At 37.7% G+C, this 23,431-nt stretch overlaps 2 long non-coding RNA genes and 1 pseudogene across 2 annotated transcripts; 1 reads left to right on the top strand and 2 right to left on the bottom strand.

Annotated features, from left to right (window-relative positions):
* Positions 1–184: 184 nt before the first annotated feature.
* On the top strand, positions 185–7,801 carry LOC121052882 (annotated as a pseudogene).
* Positions 4,385–5,270, bottom strand: LOC112199974. The gene is made up of 3 exons (XR_002936115.2): positions 4,838–5,270; positions 4,539–4,711; positions 4,385–4,399 (listed from the first exon to the last, which is right to left on the bottom strand). It is a non-coding gene; the product is annotated as an uncharacterized LOC112199974 (long non-coding RNA).
* Positions 7,802–16,252: 8,451 nt separating the features above from the next.
* On the bottom strand, positions 16,253–19,186 carry LOC112196234. Its single transcript, XR_002935050.2, has 7 exons — positions 19,076–19,186; positions 17,983–18,047; positions 17,708–17,763; positions 17,072–17,192; positions 16,909–16,983; positions 16,770–16,823; positions 16,253–16,325 (listed from the first exon to the last, which is right to left on the bottom strand). It is a non-coding gene; the product is annotated as an uncharacterized LOC112196234 (long non-coding RNA).
* Between the last annotated feature and the right edge of the window lie 4,245 nt (positions 19,187–23,431).

Here is a 23,431-nt window from a genome sequence, read left to right as displayed (position 1 = left end):
TATTAAGTTTTTTGAGTTGAATGTTGTACAAATATTAAGCTCAATTGTTGTTCACAAATTGCTAAACATGAAAAGAAGAGGACTAAATTGAAAATGAACCTTAACCAAAACTGCATGTCGTTTTCTTCACCAGTAACTGGTTAAGAAGGGACACTGACAAATTCTAAGCTCAGTCTCGTCGACGATGAAGCCGAGCCAAGAACATAGGCGTCAACACGCCCCCACAAAGATCCTACTGACCTCGGTCTCAGCAATGGTGGCCGAAACGACGACGTTTCCAATCGACCTCACAAAGACGAGGCCTCCAGCTCCACGGCGAGTCGCGGTCTCTGGGCTCGACCCGGCCCACTAACGCGTTCCGGGTGGCCTTGGAAATCGTGCGCCGGGAAGGCCCTCTGGGACTGTACAAGGGTTTGTCTTCGGCGATTCTCAGGCACCTTTTTTACACGCCTATTCGCATCGTCGGCTACGAGCACCTCAGAAACTATTTGAAAACCGACGGTGGGTCCCTCTCTCTTCCGGCTAAAACCCTCTCCGGCGTCATTGCTCAGGTAACTTGGCTTTCTTATTGTCTTGAGTTATTGAGTATTTTTATAAGTTTTGAATGTGTTTGGATTTTGGATTTTGGGAATTGGAAATATGAAGCAGTGTTGTGCTTAGTAGGAATTTTCTGATGGAGAAAGATGTAAGCTTTTTACTGTTGCCATTGAAAAATGCAAGCTTTTTTGAATTGAGAATGAAAAAAATGAATGCTTGAGCTATGTGTGTGGTTCATTGTGCTGGAGTGATCAAACCAGCTGGTTGGTTTTATGAGCTTTTTATGATACAAGAAACTATATGATAGACTGATAGTTCAATAGTGTTGTGCATATTACGTAATGTCTCAAAGAACAAAGACCAAGCTGTGTGATTGATGATCGGACATTGTTGTTGTTCTTAGCTTCCTTGACTTGATGGTGCTTTGCTTATATTCTTATAATTATCTTTCTCCCTTGTAAGATTGAGAATTATGAACAAACGCGCAAATCTCTGAACTGTCGTGGAGATTAGCCTTGTTTAGTATATGAAGCAAGTATTATGCACCAATTATTTATTTTTTCATTTTCTCTTTACATTTTACCTAGGGGCGGGCAGAAACCGAACCGGCCAGGAAAACCGGCTCAGGGACCGAACCGGATGAAACAAGTCTGAAAAAATCACTTGACCGCGCCGGACCGGGTTCAGGTTGTGAACCGACTGAAAAAAAACCAAACCGCCCGCATATTTAATATTTATTTAAATTAATGTAATTTTATTTAAATTAATATTATTTTTAAATGGTTGTCGAATTGTTATTGGTGGAAATCAGAGAGTATGTGTAACCTGATGCACCTGATTACTCTCAATAAGAGAAAACCTAGCTGACTTAGTCAGCCCCTCATTTTTACTCTTCGATACTTTGACTCCGCCTCATCTCTCTGGACCCTTAGATCTCTGTCGACAGTTGGCCGCTCTTCTCAGTTCACCGAAGGGATTCGGCTTCTCTGCTAGAAAAGAAGTTGCTAAGATCTGCTTGGATATCATTGTGAGCTCGCCACGTCAGCCTAACTCGATCTAATGTCTATTAAATTGACACCAGAAAAAGCCATAAACCTCACAAACGTCGACGTTAGTATTTTAACGTCAACACTGAGTCTCCTCGCATCTCCCTCTCTCTCTTCGCCCAATTTCCTCCTTCCCCTCACCATCTAGTCGTGAACTGAATCAAACAAGATCATGGTGGAAGTCGTCGGAGCTGAAGAAGCCGGTGTCATGGTCATGGTGGAAGTACTGCTCGACGGGAACCGGAACAGGAACGTAATCGTAGACTTGGGCGTGTATTTCAATTTAATTGATTTGGGTGTATTCCAATTTATTGGATTTGGGCGTGTTTTGTTGGGAGGTTGTAGGATTCTAAATTGTTTTGTTGATGCAATAGATTGAATTTCAAGATTTTATTCATGAAGCTGAGCTGATAGCTTCAAATGATACACTTCTGTTTGATAGAATGTGTGTGCAAAATCTTAATCTCGAATTCTGTCTTTTGTAGGGAGGCGGTTTTCCAAGTTGGTTGGAATCCGAAGAATGAGACTATCTTAGCTTCTTGTTGTCTTGGCAGGATATTGACGTTATCGTTTGCTGTTATACTAGATATCAAAACATTTTAAGTGCCTGTTTTTTACAAAACAATTTCCTGATTTCATGCATGTATGTAGGGTTGTGAATCTATAGCATTTAGTGGTTTTGGTTGGTAGCCCAGATGGTAAGAACAATGATCGGTCTGGACAGCCAGATCAAGTGAACTGTGTTATAAGAGGGAGATATGTTCACAAAAGAAAAATAAAAATTGTTGCGTCTTATTATGAATGTGGTTAGAATACTTTGATAAGTAGAAAAAAGCTAGACTGTTGGTTCCAGTTGGGGGTTAGGATGCTGGTTCATTGATGAGGACATCATTGTCAAACCATTTTGGGTTTATGAGTGGAAGAAATGGAAAAGGAGAACATCTAGTTCGCTGGATTAATTGAATTCAAATTAATTACTAAGTTTTAGTTACAGAACATCTAGTTCATCTCTATCCATATGGCTGGATCTAATTGATCTCGGAGCCTTAAAGTTTCCTCTATTAAGTCTTGTATGCTTCAGCCTCACAAGTCTGAGTCTTATCCTTAATTGAGTCGTAACTGATAGTTAATGGGAGTGTAAGTGCCTTTTGTCAAGTCATGGTTTGATGAATAAATTATCAGAGTTTCCTGAGATGGGATTTGTTGATGTGAAGTCTCGTAGAGCCTCTAATTCTTGTTTTCTATCCCGTGTCCTATTGTTTTTGTCCTAGTTTGCTCCTAATATTAGAGGTTGCTGATCTTGGTCTCTAAGGCAGTAGGTATACTGCACCACTAGTGAAAAAACCGAGGCACATGAAATGGATAGTAAAGGATAAAAGGGACAGGAAGAAACAAAAAAGAAAAGGAAAAAAAAAACAGAACAAAAAAGAAAAAGTAGCGGCCTCAAACAACAGACGAAACTGTAGGCATTATCCTCTTTGTATTGAAAGGCAATGTATATGATCAAGGCTTAAACTTTTGAAGAAACATTGACAGTTCGATATTGAGCAAATATGACATTATTGTAAGGATAAATTATGCACAATTTTGTATTTTCAAAATCTTGGTGCACATGTAGATGACAAATCCATATACATCCAGCAAGAGAGTGAAAAGTATCATTACTGTTACACATGTAGATAAATTATGCACAATTTTGTATTTTCAAAATCTTGGTACACATGTAGATGACAAATTCATATAAATCCATGTATATGAAATTCAATCGAATTTAAAAATCATGAAGTCTATGAAGCTAATGTTATTCATCTTCACCTTATCAGGTTTATCATGCTCATGTTGTCAGTGACAATTTGTACAAGAAGCCATGTTGTTGTAGGACTCGCTTTGATCTCTACAATGAAAGATCCCGTGAAGGAATGAAAATTAGAGCACAACATGTTGGTTAGGATATGGAAGTGGAGCTGATGATGTTAACAAATAGTCTATTTTTCATTGTTGAAGGCTGTTGGGTTTTGGTGAAGGTGTAAACTTTTACTTTTGGCCATGACTCCAATTTGGAGTGAATTGTTAAGTTTTTATGTATGAAAAGATTGTGCAGGACTCCAATTTGGAGTGAATTGATTTGAAAACTTTCTATGTATGAAGAAATTCTGCAGAGTATTATTTACATGAATGAGAATTTCATTTTTTATATTGACTTGGCAAATGACCAGCCATGTTATTCAAAGTTCTCAAGCTTCTTTAAGTAAAGTAGACAAGCAAGAAAAAAACCCACATTAATTGTAATTGTAAGCATTCGAAAGATGAAAACACGAGAGAATAATTCAAATTGAGGTGTGTGATTGCCTATAATAATATTTTCAACATCTTCAGTACCCATTCAAATTATTAGCAATTATGTCAAATGCCCCAGAACAAATTCCCAGACCATCATGCAGATTGAGCATCACAAAGTCAAGGAACTCTTTCACCAGAAGTAAATCTTCAAAGTGTCCATTCATTATCAAATAGGTAATGCTTAAACTGCAAAAGCACAAAGCATTGAATAGTTCCACAAACAAGCATCTTATTATATAACTAGTCTCAATCATCTAAGACATGTAAGTAAGCAGCCCCAAATAAACCCAGACTCAAAGCCATCGTCTTCTACTCCGCCGAACCACTAAGGTCCTGTAAATTCCATCAAAATCAAAGAATAGCTAAAGAATGAAAAAGAAATAACAAAAATAGTATCTTTAGAGATGAAACCTTTTCTAATTGCTTTTAGTGTAGTTTTCTTTTCTCAGATTATTAGCAGAATCTGAGATTGGCAGCTGTTCAAAGGAAAAATACAAATCAGTAAACTAAATGATCATAAGTATTTGACAAAAAGACTAATCTTTATTGCGTTGTACTGATTGTATTGAGTTAGAAACTTTCTCCGATAGTTCATACCATACTATAGTTCCTCACCGCATAATTTTATCAGTGTTGATCTCAGTGACTGACCTTGATAACCTCAGAACACACACAATTATCAACTAATCAACTAAAGAAACATGAACACAATCAAATACCACGCCTGTTCTACTTGTTCTCAACCCAATCGTCTCGTCAAAAATTGGATCCAATCAAAACGCAAAACACTGAATACAAAACAAAAAAAAACAAACGCCGATTATAACAACCACAAAACTGAAAAAACACATAACAAATTCAAGGAAATTAGCTTAAACTCTGTTGATATTGATTCTATCAAATCGAAATCTCACCAAGCTTTTGCGATGCGCCCAATTACTCAACACGCAGAACACTGGATACAATACCAAAAGATAGAAACACAGATTATCAAATCCAGATCGCACCATCTATCACCTCTGAGATTTTTGCATTGTGGGTTGTGCTTCTGAGCTTGGTTCTGCAGCAAAGATGGTGGCTTTGTACTCGTCTGAGAAGACCAGCCTCTGGGTCGGCTCTGTTTTGGAAGCCATGGTCGTTAACACTGTTCTGGCTACTCACAACTCTCTTGCTCTGTTGCTCTTTTTTGTAGTGATTTTTGGGTACTTAGGTGTGAGGGATTAGAGTAGATGACTCTAGAAGACAGAAGAAGATCAGATCGATACACAGCAGGAGATTTTTTTCTCAAAGGAGGGCCACCGACCAACCTCTTAACCTACAGTCAGAGTGGCAGCCGGTAATAGACGGAAAAAAGGGCAAGACGGTAATTACGCACGCTTATGAACAGTTGTCAACAGTATGAACAGTAGAACAGTGGATTGAGCTTTAGTATATGTTAAATATGAAACTCCCAAACTGTAGAAGAAGACACCAAGCTGTACAAAGCAACGATTCTGTGATATCCTTCACCACAGATGGCAAAAAGAAGAAGAAACTAAACTCTAAGTTCAAATAGCATCAAAGACCAATCATTCATCACCACAATATGAGTCTTTCCACTCATCTGGAAAATCTTGAGAGTTAAGTAATGCTTGGAATAAATTGGAATACACCCAAATCAATTAAATTGAAATACAAGCCCAAGTCTACGATTACGTTCCTGTTCCTGTTCCGGTTCCCATCGAGCAGTACTTCCACCATGACCATGACACTTGCTTCTTCAGCTCCGAGGACTTCCACCATGATCTTGTTCGATTCAGTTCACGACTAGATGGTGAGGGGAAGGAGGAAATTGGGCGAAGAGAGAGAGGGAGATGCAGGAGACTCAGTGTTGACGTTAAAGTACTAACGTCGACGTTTGTGAGGTTTATGGCTTTTTTCTGGTGTCAATTTAATAGCCATTAGATCGAGTTAAGCTGACGTGGCGAGCTCACAATGATATCCAAGTAGATCTTAGCAACTTCTTTTCTAGCAGAGAAGCCGAATCCTTACCGAAGATGCCGAACAACGCCGACCTAGGACACCTTCGAACTCTTACCGAAGACGCCGAGTAATGCCGCTGAGGACGTCTTCTGATCTCATCTCTTGATGGAATCGGTAGGCTCTTGTTCGATTTTGAATTTCTATTTCTGTTTTGATGTTGACTTGCTTGGGAGAATTGACTTGCTTGCTTCTTCGATTTTGACCATGAGAGACTTGACTTGACTTGCTTCTTCAGTTTGACAATTTCTTACTTGCTGCTTCTAAAGTTTGGTTAGTTTGCTGCTTCTTAAGTCTGACAGTTGCTACTTGACAAATTTTTGATGTTGATGTTGCTAATTAGAGAGTTGCTTGTTCACTGCAAGTATGTTGCTAATTAGACAAATATATGCTTGTTTCTTTTCTGCTAAGTGCTAACTTGTATGTTTGCTTTCAGTGTCAGGGAAGTGGAGCATCGCAAACTCCCAATGCAACACCAACTGGGTCAAGCACCGGAACTTGATGTTACTGCCTTTAAGTTCTTTAACTATGGTTTGTAATAACTTTAAATTTATGTTTGGTACTTTGAAGTTTGAACTTGATGTTTGTGCTGCTGGAACTTTGATTTACTGCTGCTTGGAAGTTGGAACTTTGATATAGTTTTAGAAATTGCGTTTTGGTTTGAAATGTTGAACTGTTGGAGCAGATTGTTGATAATTGATAGTTGATCTGTAAGTTTGACATATTGTTAATGTTATTTGTCGAGTTGAGATGTTGATTTCATGAACAGGTTATTTGAAATGTTCATTACTTGATTTAATGAACAGATTATGAGTTGTTTATTTTGTTGATATTTTGATAGTTGATTTTACTCATTTTAGGATAGCTAAATTTGTCGACTTTGGTTGAAAATATGCGAAAAATAGAAAGCCGAATACATCCGAAACCGATCCGCACTGCACCGCAAAACGGTGTAACCGAAGTAAGCTGCGTAGGTTTTTAAAATGCGGTTGCGGTTTCAAATATAGCACAACCGAATGAAGCAATTTGGTTGCGGTTTTGGCCTAACACCGATCCGCACCGAACCACGCCCACCCCTAATTTTACCTACTTTTTCTTGGAGCGTAATTCATAAGTAATGTGGTTATGTAGTTCACATTGAATATGTCTGGGTGTCATACTTTTTGCTAGCGACTTTACCACATGATTATGTTGATATGCTCTGCACTTCTTTGGCAATGTCTCGATGATTGATTAGGCCAACTGCTTTAGTTTTCTTTAAATGGAGTATTTGCTTCGAAAGTAATATTATCCTTCTGTTTACTGCTAGTAGTACAGTCAGTGGCAAGCACGGCAGATCTTGTAAAGGTGAGGATGCAAGCAGATGGTCATTTTGTGAGCCAAGGCTTTCAACCTAGGTACTCGGGGTGTTTCGATGCTTTAAACAAGATCGCCCGAGCAGAAGGTGTTGGAGGACTTTGGTAAGGGGTTTTCCCCAATGTTCAAAGAGCTTTCTCAGTAAACATGGGGGAATTAGCTTGTTACGATCATGCAAAACGTTTTGTTATCAATATTCAGATTTCTGAGGATAATATATATGCCCACACGTTAGCATCAATCATGTCGGGCCTTTCAGCGACTGCTTTGAGCTGTCCAGCAGACGTGGTAAAGACGAGAATGATGAATCAATCAGAATTCAAGGAAGGTAAGATTATGTACAGCAGTTCTTATGATTGTCTTGTGAAGACTGTCAAAGTTGAAGGTCTGAGAGCTCTGTGGACAGGGTTCTTTCCTACATGGGCAGGCTTGGGCCTTGGCAATTTGTGTTCTGGGTCTCGTATGAGAGGTTTCGACAAATTGCAGGGTTTTCTTCCTTCTGACGATGAACCATTAGATCGACTCTCACGTTACAGATTGTCATTGATTGTTTGTCGTGGCACATGATTCGATGTCGAGGTACGTGACATTGTGATTTTAAATGTCATGGGTAATGGTGATTATCTGCCCTAATATGCTACATGAGATGACACAGGCCTTGTCTTGCTCCTCATGTGTCAGGAATCAGGACACAATCCCGTTTGTCAATTTCACCCCATTCACGACATAGGAAATGTCTGCTGAAGACGAATGCATAATAATGAATAATCTATTGAAGATGAATTTGTAAGAAATGAATACGGCATGCATAACGGAACACTTTCAAGGGTGGAGCCGAAGTTAAATGGAACAAAATATCTGACATGTTTACTTATTTGAATGAGTATTGGAATAAGAGAATTGATTCTAAAACATATTTTTCCCTGGGTTTATTAACACGATAGAGAATTGAAATAAAAATGGGTCTCATCACAAAATAAGGAACTTATTTCTTAGCAACTCGATTCTGGAGATATCGATTTATAAACTCAACCTCTCTTAGATTTTGAACTCTTGAGTTGCTAAGAAATAAGTTCATGGAAATCAACTCCGATTCATTAATTTCTCCATTATAAGTAAGTAAACGTATCAAAATGAGAACAACAATGTACATGTTCAATTTTACAGCCGACGCCTTATGCGTGATACGGTGACCACCTTCCAATCTACTTGATCAAGGGGAGAGTTTTTGATAAACGGCGTGAAGATACACGCACCGCTAAGATTGTACGGGTTTGAGTGATAAATAACGGACCCCTCATATGAACGGCTGAGATTGCATAGTTAGTGAATGTGGACTTGCACCGCTGTGTAAAGAATAATTTTCGTTGATGAAGATTTCAAAACCCTTATATGCAAGTAAACTCAACCTCTCGTTCTGCCAAAAGCGCAGTAGGGTTGAGAGATGAGTCGCACCTGTAAGACCTTATTGAACTAGACATCAGCATTTTCGCTTAAGCTGACATTGTGAGGAGTATTAGAGTTCAGTTTGTAACATCAGAGTATTAAATAAAACTTGTAATCGAAAATAATTTTATTAATGCAATCTGTTTTGAATTTGAATTCAAATAGTATGGTTATTTAGAATAATCCATCAGATAAAGACAAGGAAGTTATAAGATAGTTCCTTGATGGAAGGAACTGCCTTAACTGCTTTTCTGTATAAAGTGGATTACAACGCCTTCATTGATCCCTGCTAGAGCACCACACCTAAATCAAATTGTCCCATTAACAATATGAGATCAAGGGTGAATCTAGGAGAAGAACAATGCAAGGAGGCAGTGGATCTAGTTAGTATCTCTACAATCTCTTTATCTTTGATTTCAATTTATATTGCTTGCTGCGATATATATATATACAGATCCTAGCTAGAGCGAAGCTCCGCTTTGAAATTAACGTGTGAAGTTCGAGTTTTGGATCACTTTTCGGTCGCATAACCACATCTCGATTGTTCAGTTTTTAGGTACTAGTGTATAGATCATCTCTACAATTTTCAGCCAAAATTGATGATCGTTAAGGTATCTAACTCGCTTAAACCAATGGACGGACTGAATCTGTCAACCTAAACTGTACTAGCTTTAAGACAGTTATCAATGTTTTAACGATCATCATTTTGGCTGAAAATTTGCAAAGATGATCTATACATTAGTACCTAAAAACTGAACGGTCGAGATGTGGATATGCGACCGAAAAGTGACCAAAAACTCGAACTTCATAAGTTAATTTCAAAGCGGAGCTTCGCTCTGGATAGGATCTATATATATATATATATATATACTTACTGTGATATGAGATTGTAACGTCATACGCATTCTAACTTAGAATCAAAATAATATATCAATCCTATATTTGTCATGGTTGATCTCTGTTCATGTAAATCTGCAGATATTAGGATATATATACTGTTGCAATCCTAAATTAGGATGCGACTTCCACAACACTCCTAATAAGCAAATTACAGTATATATGTTTACATGTGCTTATTCTGAGATAGTTTATAGTATTCATTTTGTGTAAACTCTAACAGCTCCTCTTCAACCATATCTCGTCATGATATAAACTACAACGGGACGAGACAATAGTAGAAACATGGTAGGACATCAGTAACCAGCGTCATTTCGATATTTTCCCAAGCAGAGCAAGCAAAGGTTTTGCGGCTGTTGCTAGAGAGAGGATCGATTCTTATCTTATCAATAGTCTCTCTAATTGACCAAAAAAAAAAATAGTCTCTCTACAATCAGACAAATCAGTCTCATCATTCAAAGGCTTTGGAGTTCAGACCCAGTTCACTCTGGCCCTCCTGCTCGGTTCATCATCATGTGAACACTTCAATAACGACAATCTCATCAATAGTATTTTCATGTGCAACTGAATGAGTAACAGCTAAAACTGCAAACTAGTTCCCATTTTCAGAATTGCCCCGGAAGTATCCACAATAGTGTCAAAAACCTCTAACAAATTCATTGGATGCAACAAGAATGGAATGGAACCCTGGTGTTATCGTGTTGAATATGAGTTACATTAGTTAAACTAACTAAGGGAATTCAATAATCAAACTTAGACCAATCTATAGACACCCAAGGATAAAGGGGAGGGGAAGAAAATTAGGTTAAAATTAGTTGGATTAGATATTCGATTTCCTAGAATGAAACCAAAATAAAACAAAACAAAAGAATCCATAGAGACCCACATTTCTTCTTGATTAAAACAGTCTAATTAACCATAGACCTCATCATTTAGCCATTCGACCCTAAGTCCGCCCGGCCAGTAGGGCCGAAGCCCGATCCGGCCCTTACATTAGGGCGGGTCGGCCCTACCCTTTCTCAAATAGGGTAGGGTAAGGGTCATGCAAATGAAGCCCGACCCTAACCTACGGCCCGGCCCAATTGAGCCCGTAAGGGCCAAGCCCGACCTGGCCCTAAAAGCCCTACCGGACGCAACTCTAAAATTTATATATAATTTTTGTTATTTTCTATTACATAGGCTTTGTTTTCTTTAACTATTATTTTCTTTGTTACACAACAATTAATATTGATAGATTTAGAGAGATAGTTAATTGAATATAACCACCTTAACTAAATTAATAAATGTTTTCTATATATGTGTGTGTGTGTGTATATGTATTAAATAGGGTTTTTTACTTCAACAGTGTCTGAACTCTTCGAGGACTTTTGAAATGATACCTGAACTTTCAAAGTTATCAATGTGATACCTGAACTCATTTTTTCATATCAACATCATACCTGTGGTCAATTTCCGTCACAGAATCGCTAACTATGACCACGTGCCCAGCACGTGAGGCACAAAATAAGGGTAAAAGACTAATTTACCCTCAAAAGTATATACTTCAACAGTGTCTGAACTCTTCGAGGACTTTTGAAATGATACCTGAACTTTCAAAGTTATCAATGTGATACCTGAACTTATTTTTTCGTATCAACGTCGTACCTGCGGTCGATTTCCGTCACAGAATCGTTAACTATGACCACGTGCCCAGCACGTGAAGCACAAAATAAGGGTAAAAATGACCTATCCCACTTCCCTTTGTTCTTCATGAGACCCGTCGTACCTTCAGTTCTTCTTCTCCATTTCTATTTCCTTTTTCATCTGCAAAATGCAATCAGATGGGATGATGACATTTCCTAGCAAAATGCAAAACCCAAAGCAAAACTTGAATCCAATTCTCTGATGGACGGACACTGCCGGGGACTCCATCTCGTCAGAGTTCTCCAAGCACAACTTGCACGATAGCTTTGCTTCTCTGAATTTATTGCAGGCCGGAGCGGTGTAGACGGTTTCACGACTCTTGGCCTCCAGATCTGAGACTTGGAATTTACTGGAGATTTCAGACAGAGGGATCAGAGAGAGAGAGAGAGAGAGAGAATATGGCCGGCAGCAATCCAGTCCTTCTTGTGCAGTTTGCCGGAGATATGACGGAGGCGGGCCACACAATCGTGGCACTCAGCTTCCTCATCGCAACTAACATCACAACATAAGTTCATGAATTTCAAAAATAGTCCATGTCTTTGTAATTGAATCAAAATCTACAAAAGTGAAGGAGACTGAGAGTCTTTCTCTACAACTCTCTTTATCTCTCAACAGTGGCGAAAAGGCGAAGGATGGTGATAATGGGAGAAAACCCAAAACTGATTTTTCCACGACTGCGTGTCTGTGTATAACTATATCTATCTGTATATGATTTATCGAACAATGGGGCAATGATCATTTCACTGATTCCAGCTTCTAATCAATTTGTCCAAAAAAGAACTGGCATTTGGTTATTCGCGGCTGTAATATCAGTACTTAGGGGAAGCATCGGACGAGGTACTCCGGCGAGGCAATCGGCGGCGGTCGGGGCGGGTGAGGAACAATCTGAGGGTTTTACGACGGCGGAGGTGGATGACGGGGCTGGCGGATAGGCTGCGCATGGGGCTTCAGGCGACGACGGGGCATCGAGTGGTGAGGAGTTTGAATTTTTGCAAGGTAGCCATATCGATCTAGCTGAGTTCAATGTGGTTGTAGTCAAGTAGTGCTTGGAAAGGGTTGGGTGGTTGAGAGAGAAGGTGAGATCTGATTTGCGGCCATGGCTTCCAAACGGAGGGGACAAATCAGAGGGAATAAGATGTCGAAAAAGAAAAACAAGAAAGAAAAAAAGAAAAAAACATAAAAAACAATACTTTTGAGGGTAAATTAGTCTTTTAACCTCATTAAGTGCCTCACGTGCTGGGCACGTGGTCATAGTTAACGGTTTTGCGACCGAAATCGACCGCAGGTACGACGTTAATACGAAAAAATTAGTCCAGGTATCACATTGATAACTTTGAAAGTTCAGGTATCATTTCAAAAGTCCCTGAAGAGTTCAGACACTGTTGAAGTAAAAAATCCCGTGAAGAACTAAAGGAAGTGAGAAAGGTCATTTTTACCCTTATTTTGTGCCTCACGTGCTGGGCACGTGGTCATAGTTAGCGGTTCTGTGACGGAAATTGACCACAGGTATGATGTTGATATGAAAAAATGAGTTCAGGTATCACATTGATAACTTTGAAAGTTCAGGTATCATTTCAAAAGTCCTCGAAGAGTTCAGACACTGTTGAAGTAAAAAACCCTATTAAATATGATCAACAAAAAAACAATGAGTCTTGTATTACCTATATAATCATTTAGCCACATTTTAAGGAAAAAAAAAAAATAATTTTTTTTTGTTATACAAAATAAGGCCCATTTCGGCCCTAGCGAATCGGGTTTTTCGGGCGGGTAAGGGTTAGCACATTTAAGCCCTAGCCCGACTCTAAATTTTGTTGACTTTGACTATGCCTGACCCTAAGCCCTAAAATTTAGGGTAGGGCTGGCCCTAGCCCGGCCCATGATGACCCCTAATTAACCATAAACATCTCCCAAAATAAAAGAGAAAAAAAAAAAAAATCCAATTTTCGGTTTTTACTCGAAGTAGAAAAATCCTTTCAGACCACACCCATAATTGCCGAAGGCCCAAGGAGAACGAGAATTTATCACCTTTTTTGCTGAATTATTCATCTATTATAAAATTGCTTCCAAACTAAATTAATAAATGGAATGGTTAGATAGATCATAGATGAAGCAACAACAACTTGTAAATTAGCCATCATAAAAGTTCTTATTGCAAGCCCTAGCTAGCATTCCATTGTCATGCCAAACCATTCATATATAAGTACTCGCAATAACTATTTTCTTTTACCATAATGGCCTAATTACTTTGCTCATCTCACCTATCTATCACCCACCACTTTTCAATATATACTGCAAACCTACCTATAACCTTAACCAAGATCATCATCATGTTTTTAAATTTAATTATCCGAATAAATTTTGTACATGTTTTTTTTGTTTCATATATGAATTAAAATTGAAAGAAAAAATCGAAAGTGAAATATTCAGTATTTAATCGAACTAAATACATGCATGAAAACACAAATTCAAAATACATGCATGACATACGTGGGTGAATAGACTAGTGTAGTTTTTTTTTTCGAAAAATACATTTTTTCGTAATGTAATTTACAACCTCATTGCCTCATTGCTAAGTATACTCAAGGTACATGATTCAAACCCCACACACCTTAAACGTTATACATATATGTTACAAATACTGTACTACTATATATAGTCATGAATGTAAGCTTTTTCTTTCACAAAAATCTATTGTACGAAAAAAATAATAATAATAACCTTTATGGCTTGCTCGTATATAAAAGTTTCTCAATATAACCTTTTTAATGAGGACCACTAAAATAAAGACTAGTTAAGGACTTTTGTGTTAGATCTACTTTTCGATCACACTTCCATAAATCAACCGTTAGATGTTTGGATGTATAGATCTGTATGTGTAGATCATTTATGCAATTTTTCAACTAAATTGAAAATCGTCAAGACATTCATAATCGTTATTTATCAGTTATGAACATAAATGGTTCATGTTTGACAGATTTGGTTCGTCCATTGATTTTATCTATTTCGGTACCTTAACAATCAACAATATCTACTAGAATTATGGCCCCAGACATCGACCAAAAACCGATGAGAAACAAAAACCTGACCGATGTCTTTGTGGGTGATGAGAAAGATCCGGAAAATCCAGACATCGGTTTTTAGCCGATGTCTAGTATTCGTGTAGACATCGGTTCCTTATTATAAATCCATGTAAATAGGTTTAAATGATAACAAACCTGCATGTTTTACTATTGTTAAACCCACATTTTATTGTATTTAAAGCTTAAAGAAATATAGATTATACAACACATGTTTGCGTTTTAACATCGTTATTGATTTAAGAACCGATGACTAATACTGTTACAGACATCGGTTTCATTTTGGAACTGATGTCTGGCACTTGGTAATATATCATTTTTGATAAAAAATCGATGTCTGCATATTTTAGTAACATCGATTTTCATTTTGGAACTGATGTCTGGCACTCGGTAATATATTGTTTTTGACAAAAAATCGATGTCTGCATATTTTAGTAACATCGATTTTCATTTTGGAACTGATGTCTGGCACTCGGTAATATATTGTTTTTGACAAAAAATCGATGTTTGGATATTTTAGTAACATCGATTTTCATTTTGGAACTGATGTCTGGCACTCAGTAATATATCGTTTTTGACAAAAAATCAATGTCTGTATATTTTAGTAACATTGATTTTCATTTTGGAACTGATGTATCTGTATTACTGGACATCAGTTTTTATGATTAAAACTGATTTCAACTTTATATCTAGACATCACATTCTATAAAGAGGATGATGTCCACAAAATATGTAGCTACTGTTATAAATTGCAATTTCGACAGTTACAAGAGTGATTTGAATATTGGGGGTATTATATTCGACATTCATCATCCTCAACAGTTTACAAAATGGGCAAAATAAACCCCAATTCATGCACCTATATACTACAAGGTTAGCCTAGCAATTAGTATTCATGTTTGTTCATAATTGCTACAAAAAGGTTAATTAAAAGCTAGCCTAACTCAAAATCAAGAAACTGGTCAGAACCAACAGCAGAGTCTGTAAGTAGTCGGCTAGTCAAGTTGTTGTTGGGTATACCCTTTCCGATCCTTTACCGCCCATTACAAGAGGCAAACAATTAAACTTAATTTCATGTTACATTTAGTAAGCCCTGTTTAAGGTAACATGAAATTAAGTTTGATTGCCCTTTCCGATCCAAGTATGCACATACTTGTCAACCAAATTTATGTCTGAAATCGCTCTCAAGTTTGCACTTGAGAGACGTATTATTCTTGTCATGCAAGCATGAAAAGGGCACAAAAGTACCTTTTGCGCTGCATAGCCAACCATGAACAGCCCTCAATGTAGCTCCAAGAGAAACTGAATCTGTAGAGGGGTAGAAAGAAATAAAACTATTAAGTTATATTGATTTTAATACATCAAGCAAAACTTAAACCTTTTAAAGCAGGACACCAGTATCAAATAGAGCATCCATCTAGTTCACTGTTTCATACTTTTTTTTTTTCTGGTGTGGTTTTAGTACTTATGTATCACAGAATTTGGCTTTGTTGAGTATTCAAGACTCAGACGTAAAAGAATTTGGTAATTAACTAGAAAAGAGGAGCTGACACCATAGGATGTACAGTGCTTTCCAGATCTACGAACTATGTACAACTCGCATCCAAATACACACGCTGCAATGTACAGGAAGGCACGATTCACTGATGAACTACCAGTTGCTATCAATCGTTTTGGAGGAGAAGGCACTCCATATCTTTCTGCATGACCTCGCATAGACATGATCTGGCCCTCTACTACTGCTCGAGCCTGGAACAGTAAATTAAACTCTCTTAGGAAGATTTCATGTAGAATGTCATCTACCCATGTGAGCAATTGCTATCTTAAACAACAGACCTCATCAAATTTTGGCCCATTTCCCGTACAGTCACACCCTCCGAAGTGTCACCGGTGAAATTTTCAAGAATGTAGCGATGAAATCCAACTACAAGCATAAACTAGAGTTTAAGTACTGCTATTAAGAAGTTAAGACTTAAATGGATATCCCTGCATTCAATATATTAGATATTGCCACCATCTGAAACAAAAAGGAAAAACAACAAAAGAAGACAAACAGGAAAACACTTGTGAAACACTGATGTATTGTCAAAGCTTTCTTAGTAGCAGACATTCCAATTGATCATTTACCACTGTATAGTTCTACACTCCTACTTGATTCCCAAAACAAATAAATAGACTATAAACAATCATTGAGTCAGATTTTTGCAACTACAATTTAGCTGGAAACTGCTAGATTCCTTCACAAGCAACTGAAAGGCAACCTAGAGAACGAGGCAATTCAACAACATATACAAACATTGACAGATCTCAGTCACTAAGGGATAAAACAAGTATGAAATGGATAAAATAGTATAAAAGTGAATCCAACCTGGAAGTGGGGGAAGAATTTCATGCTCCGTATAGTAGAAACTCATCTTTCCATCTGTAGCAGGAACTGGAATGTAAAATGGAGAACAGAAAACAATAATCCCAGAAAGAAAAGTAGTTCAGACAAATCACATACTAACCATTTAGGGGCTTGGCATATGTAAGATATGTGTTGAATCTATCCCAAGAACCTTCGCAATAGCGGTTCTGAATACCTCAAATAAAGATTGAGGTCATACTAAGTAACAAGTCGCTATATCACCATTTTAACCATTAGCGATATGTATCAGCACAGGGTACTACCTTCACGAGCTGGAGACCCATTCTTGTAACACAACATTACTATGTAGCTTTTCGTGTCAACAGGATTAGGGAAAACATGTCCTTCTAATCCAGGTTGAGGATCATCAGTAATACCAAAGACCTGAGCAACAATGATAAGCCAAGTACAACACAAGAAATCAGTGAGATAAGAGTCTGAGAAACACAAATAGTACATTATAAGGAAAAAATAACTGACATTTTGGTCATGACACGTGCAATATCGTAATTATAATGAATAAATACCAGTACATAAAGATTTGATTGGCCTATGCTCTACAAGATAATGCAATTAGCATTACAATAGATTAATAAGAGCTGGTTAGGTGACCTTTACATTTTATTAGAGTTTATTAATGAAGAGAAGAGACAATGGGCAAGAGAAAAGAGGCCAGAAAGAAGAAGAAGAAGAAGACATGGAATAGTTTAAAAAAAAATTTAAATGGCTTCCATAATTACATTTTATTTGTATCATTTTGCATCTCTTCCAAACAACTCTCATCTCTCTTCTATCAATCTTATTTTTCTCTAATTTACCTAACAAGAGAACAAAAACAAAAAAAAAACAAAAACAAAGATGTTACCAAGCAGAGCATAACAATTTCTACTTAGACTTACAGTATCCCTCGTGTCAAGACTCAATCCAAGATCCCCTGGGGTACTTAGGGTTAAGCCTGCACGCCAAAAATTCCACTTTCAGCTGATGAGGATTTAAGAAACAAGAAAGACATGGGACAGCCTCCTACCAAATGAAAGCATCAACTACAGCACACTAAACAGCAGAATTCTTAGTGCAGTTAAAGAGTATTTACCGGTTCAATGAATTTTAGAATATTAGCAACACAAAGCAGTTCTATAAAGGATCCGGTTCTAAAAATAAGAAAATCAGGCACCTGCTAATCTGTTAGGATTTTCTCCTGACCACTGAATAACCAAGCAATCCTTGTTGAATTTATATCTAAAAACAAAGATAAAAAGGAAAAACATAAGAGTATAAAAGTGAACTCTTATGCTATCGTTTGAAAGATTGAATGTACTTCTCAATAATGCTTCCAATCAGGACACTATTCACATTTTTCATAGTAAAGTAAAACAAACAAATAGTTGAACAATTAACTTCAAAATTCACTTATCCATAGTTCCATACTGAAATAATAATCTTTACTTTACTGGGATTGCTATTCTTCTACTCAAAAGGAGATGCCAGCTACCAAATTGAGTTATGCGACCCCAGAAATAATTGAAAAATGTAAGTTCATGAGGTCATTAAGTTTCAGTGGAAGAGAAAAAGGCACCAAGAATTAAAATACAAAGCTGCAAGGAACTCATAAAGCACAACAGCTGAATTCCAGGTTCCAAGTTTATTTTGGTTCCCTTAATCTGTTACTTGTAATATAGAACTGTGAATCTAGCATAGATGACATGTAAGATTGTTTCCCGAAACCTTTTGGATGTACGAAGAGAGAAGGTTTTGCACAACAAGTAAAGAAACTTATGAAACTTTGGTATTTGACTATATTTTGTTCATGCCCAACCAATAAAAAGTAGATAATAAATTGTGGCTGAAAAGGAAAAATAGAAATGCAGAACACCAGAATGAAAGCAATAGAGACTACAGGACTTAGCAGAACAGACTACTTCAAGGTCAGCAATCACAATCATAGATGACAACAACAAATCCCATGTTGAAACCATTTCTACCATGCTTATCAAGTCATGGAATGGCAGTGTTTGAAAACTGAAATGTATCTATTTCCCAGACATAGCTTTTCTTCTTCTTTCTTTATGTTCATATCCAACATCAAGGTTCATAATAAAACCAAATGTTCCTAACTGATTGTTATTGACCACTAAAAGAACAATGAATAGAGCAGAAGCCAACATTCAAATTAGTAATTACCCTTTATGTTTACTTCCATCAAGGTGTGTGCATGTGATGAGATAATGTAAACATCAAAATAAACAACACCAAAATCCTCAACTTACCCCAAAAACTAAATATCCTCTCTGCTTGTCTCTATTCAAAATCCTATTATCCAAAACTCAAAGACGACAGCAGTACTCCTCCCAGGTAGATGCAGAACAACATCAAACCACTACAATGAAAACCAAAGAACAACATCAAACCACTATAACAAAAGCAACAAACCAATGCATGAGAATTCAGAAGGAAAAAAAAAAACAGAATCGACAATCAAATACCCAGATTGATGCTCTTCTTTCCATTTGACTAGAAGAAGAGGAAAAGTACAATAAACCATAGCTAATAAACTCATAACACACAATGACGATCATTATAAGCAAGAATAACTACTGATTTATATAGTGATGATCCCAGAATAGCAGCCAATGTCAAGACAGTCCTTGCCTTCAAACCACTCCTTCTTGAAAACCTTCAATCTACGATCTTCCTCTGTAGATTGACAGCCAACATGTGCAAGAACTAAAATCAAACACAATCAACATGCACCAGCTCAAAATACCACACATTTAAGCCATTCAAAGACAAACCCAACTCAAATACACAAGAATTCAACAAAAAAGACTGAACTTTAGATCAAAACCGGACAGAAAATCAGTATTGGTGGTCACCAAGAGAAGAGAGAGAGAGGACCTACGAGACTAGACGTTGGAGAATGACAAGCTCAGGTCGGCTAATAAGCTCGAGGTCAGATCGGATCTCAAGCTCGAGGTCTGGAGAACGAGATCGGGGACTCGGGGTCAGGTTGAAGGCGGCTCCAGTCGGCTTAGGTTGGAGAAGGAGGTCAGGACTCGACGCAGGTCAGCTTGGAGAAGGAGGTTTGCCGACAAGGTTCGAGCTGCTGAAGTATAACTGTGAGAGTCGATCGTTATTAGCTAGGGTTCGAAATTTTAGAGAAAGCGGAAAAAAATACGAAGTGTTGGGAGGGGGGGGGGAATGAAATAATTGGTCCCCGCGTTCTCAAATTTTTTAAACTTAGTCCCTCCGCGTTTTTTAAAATTTTTCCAACAAAACTTTTCTCATCGTTTCAGTTAGTGACTGATGTCTATAATAACAATGGAAATCAGTTTTTTCACAAACTGATGTTAGCACGATTTTTAACATCAGGTGCAATCCTGACCGATTTAATAGTGGCGATGTCTAATGACATTATTCTAGTAGTGATTAATTTGGAAGAAATTTTTTAGAAATGATCTACTCATGCATACATAAACATCTAACAGTTGATTTAGCGTAATGTGATCAAAAAGTTCGTCTCTCAAACCGTTGATTAGAAAGTCCTCAACTACTTCTCATTTTAATGGTCCTCATTAGAAAGGCTCCCATAACACACACAGGGCATTTTTAGTGATAGATCTTTTTTTTGTGTCTTTTTTAGGGATAGGGCATTAGACCAACTTTTCGATCATATTTTGGCATCTTAACTGTTCAGTTTTTAGTCCTAATGTGTAGATCACTTCTGCAAATTTTCAGCCAAATTGATTATCGTTAAGACGTTCAAAACTGCGATTTAAAATTATAAGTACGAACGGTTCATGTTTGACAGATTTGGTTCATCCATTGATTTAATCTATTTCGATATCTTAACGATCACCGATTTGGCTGAAAATTTGCGAAAATGATCTACACATTAGGACTTAAAAAACTGAACGGTTGGGATGCCAAAATATAATCTAAAAGTTTGTCTAATGCCTATCCCTAGAAAAGACCAATATATATATGGGTTTTTTACTTCAACAGTGTCTGAACTATGACCACGTGCCCAGCACGTGAGGCACAAAATAAGGGTAAAAATGACCTTTCCCACTTCCTTTAGTTCTTCACAGGGTTTTTACTTCAACAGTGTCTGAACTCTTTGAGAACTTTTGAAATGATACCTGAACTTTCAAAGTTATCAACGTGATACCTGGACTTGTTTTTTTGTATCAACGTCGTACCTGCGGTCGATTTTCGTCACAGAACCGTTAACTATGACCACGTGCCAAGTACGTGAGGCACTTAATGAGGTTAAAAGACTAATTTACCCTCAAAAGTATTGTTTTTTTTATTTTTTTTGCTTTCTTTCTTTCTTGTTTTTCTTTTTCGACGTCTTCTTCCCTCTGATTTGTCCCCTCTGATTGGAAGCCATGCCGCAAATCAGATCTCACCTTCTCTCTCAACCACCCAACCCTTTCCAAGCACAACCTGACTACAACCACATTGAACTCAGCTAGATCAATATGGCTACCTTGTAAAAATTGAAGCTCCTCGCCACTTAATGCCCCGTCGTCGCTTGAAGACCCACGCGCAGCCCATCCGCCAGCCCCGTCATCCACCTCCGCCGCCGTAAAACCCTCAGATTGTTCCTCACCCACCTCGACCGCCGCCGATTGTCTCGCCGGAGTACCTTGTCCGATGCTCCCACTAAGTACTGATATTACAGTCGCGAATAACCAAAGGCCGGTTCTTTTTTGGACAAATTGATTAGAAGCTGGAATTAGTGAAATGATCATTGCCCCATTGTTCGATAAATCATATACAAATAGATATAGTTATACACAGACACACAGTTGCGGAAAAAACAGTTTTGGGTTTTCTCCCATCATCACCATCCTTCGCCTTTTCGCCGTTGTTGAGAGAGAGAAAGAGAGTTGCAGAGAGAGAAAGAGAGAGACTCTCAGTCTCCTTCACTTTTGTAGATTTTGATTCAATTACAAAGACACGGACTATTTTTGAAATTCATGAACTTATGTTGTGATGTTAGTTGCGGTGAGGAAGCCGAGTGCCACGACGACGTGGCCTGCCTCCGTCATATCTCCGGCAAGCTGCACAAGAAGGTCTGGATTGCCACCGGCCATACTCTCTCTCTCTCTCTCTCTCTGATCCCTCTGTCTGAAATCTCAGGTAAATTCCAAGTCTCAGAACTGGAGGCCAAGAGTAGTGAAACCGTCTACACCGCTCCGGCCTGCAATAAATTCAAAGAAGCAAAGTCATCGAGCAAGTTGTGCTTGGAGAACTCCGACGAGATGGAGTCCCCGGCGGTGTCCGTCCATCAGAGAATTGGATTCAAGTTTTGCTTTGGGTTTTGCATTTTCCTAGGAAATGTCATCATCCCATCTGATTGCATTTTGCAGATGAAAAAGGAAATAGAAATGGAGAAGAAGAACTGAAGGTACGACGGGACACGTGAAGAACTAAAGGAAGTGGGAAAGGTCATTTTTACCCTTATTTTGTGCCTCACGTGCTGGGCATGTGGTCATAGTTAACGGTTCTGTGACGGAAATTGACCGCAGGTATGACGTTGATACGAAAAGATGAGTTCATGTCTCACATTGATAACTTTGAAAGTTCAGGTATCATTTCAAAAGTCCTCGAAGAGTTCAGACAATGTTGAAGTATATACTTTTGAGGGTAAATTAGTCTTTTAACCTCATTAAGTGCCTCACGTGCTAGGCACGTGGTCATGGTTAACGGCTCTGTGATGGAAATCGACCGCAGGTACGACGTTGATACGAAAAAAATGAGTTCAGGTATCACATAGATAACTTTGAAAGTTCATGTATCATTTCAAAAGTCCTCGAAGAATTCAGACACTGTTGAAGTAAAAAACTTTTATATATATATAGGTAGGATCAAGAGAAAACTTCCTTAAACTTGAAAAGTGAGGATGTTTTTATTTTTAGTATGCATTTTAATAATCAAAACCACTCATTCTCTAGTTACCTACACACATATGAATCCTAGAAAAAAATTGGCGAAATTGGAAAATGTTTAACCATTTGATTAGCGCAATGTTGTTTTAATAATCTAAAGGACTACATTTGTTTACACAATTTCAATGACCAAATGATTATGGATGTGGTTGATTTTTTGTAGGCATCATTCTTGCATAGGAAAAGGATCAAACGGTTGAAATCATTGAATTAGGTCATATATTAATGTAAAATAGTAAAGATCATCAAATTCTTAAAATAAGGAGGTCATCTCTTGATTCTCCCTACATATATACTTAGCTCTTCCTTTAAGGGATCCCTTTTTTTTTTGGCATTTTTAAGGGACCTCTTGTGGACGCACTTTTTGAACGCATTTCGACATCTTGACCGTTCAGTTTTTAGGTCCTAATATATAGATCATTTATACAAATTTTCAGCCAAATTTATGATCGTTAAGAATTAAATCAATGGACGAACCGAATCTGTCTAACTTGAACCGTTCGTGTTCATAATTGTAAATCGCAGATATGAATGCCCTAATGATTATCAATTTGGCTAAAAATTTGCAGAGATGGTCTACTGATATAAACCTAAAAACTGAACGGTTGAGATGTGGTTATGTGATCGAAAAGTGGATCTAATAAGCGATCTCTTAAAATGGCCAGAAAA

This window comes from Rosa chinensis, chromosome 4 (assembly GCF_002994745.2).
Source record: "Rosa chinensis cultivar Old Blush chromosome 4, RchiOBHm-V2, whole genome shotgun sequence".
NCBI classification, from domain to species: Eukaryota; Viridiplantae; Streptophyta; class Magnoliopsida; order Rosales; family Rosaceae; genus Rosa; species Rosa chinensis.
This window is presented reverse-complemented; position numbering and strand designations above follow the sequence as displayed.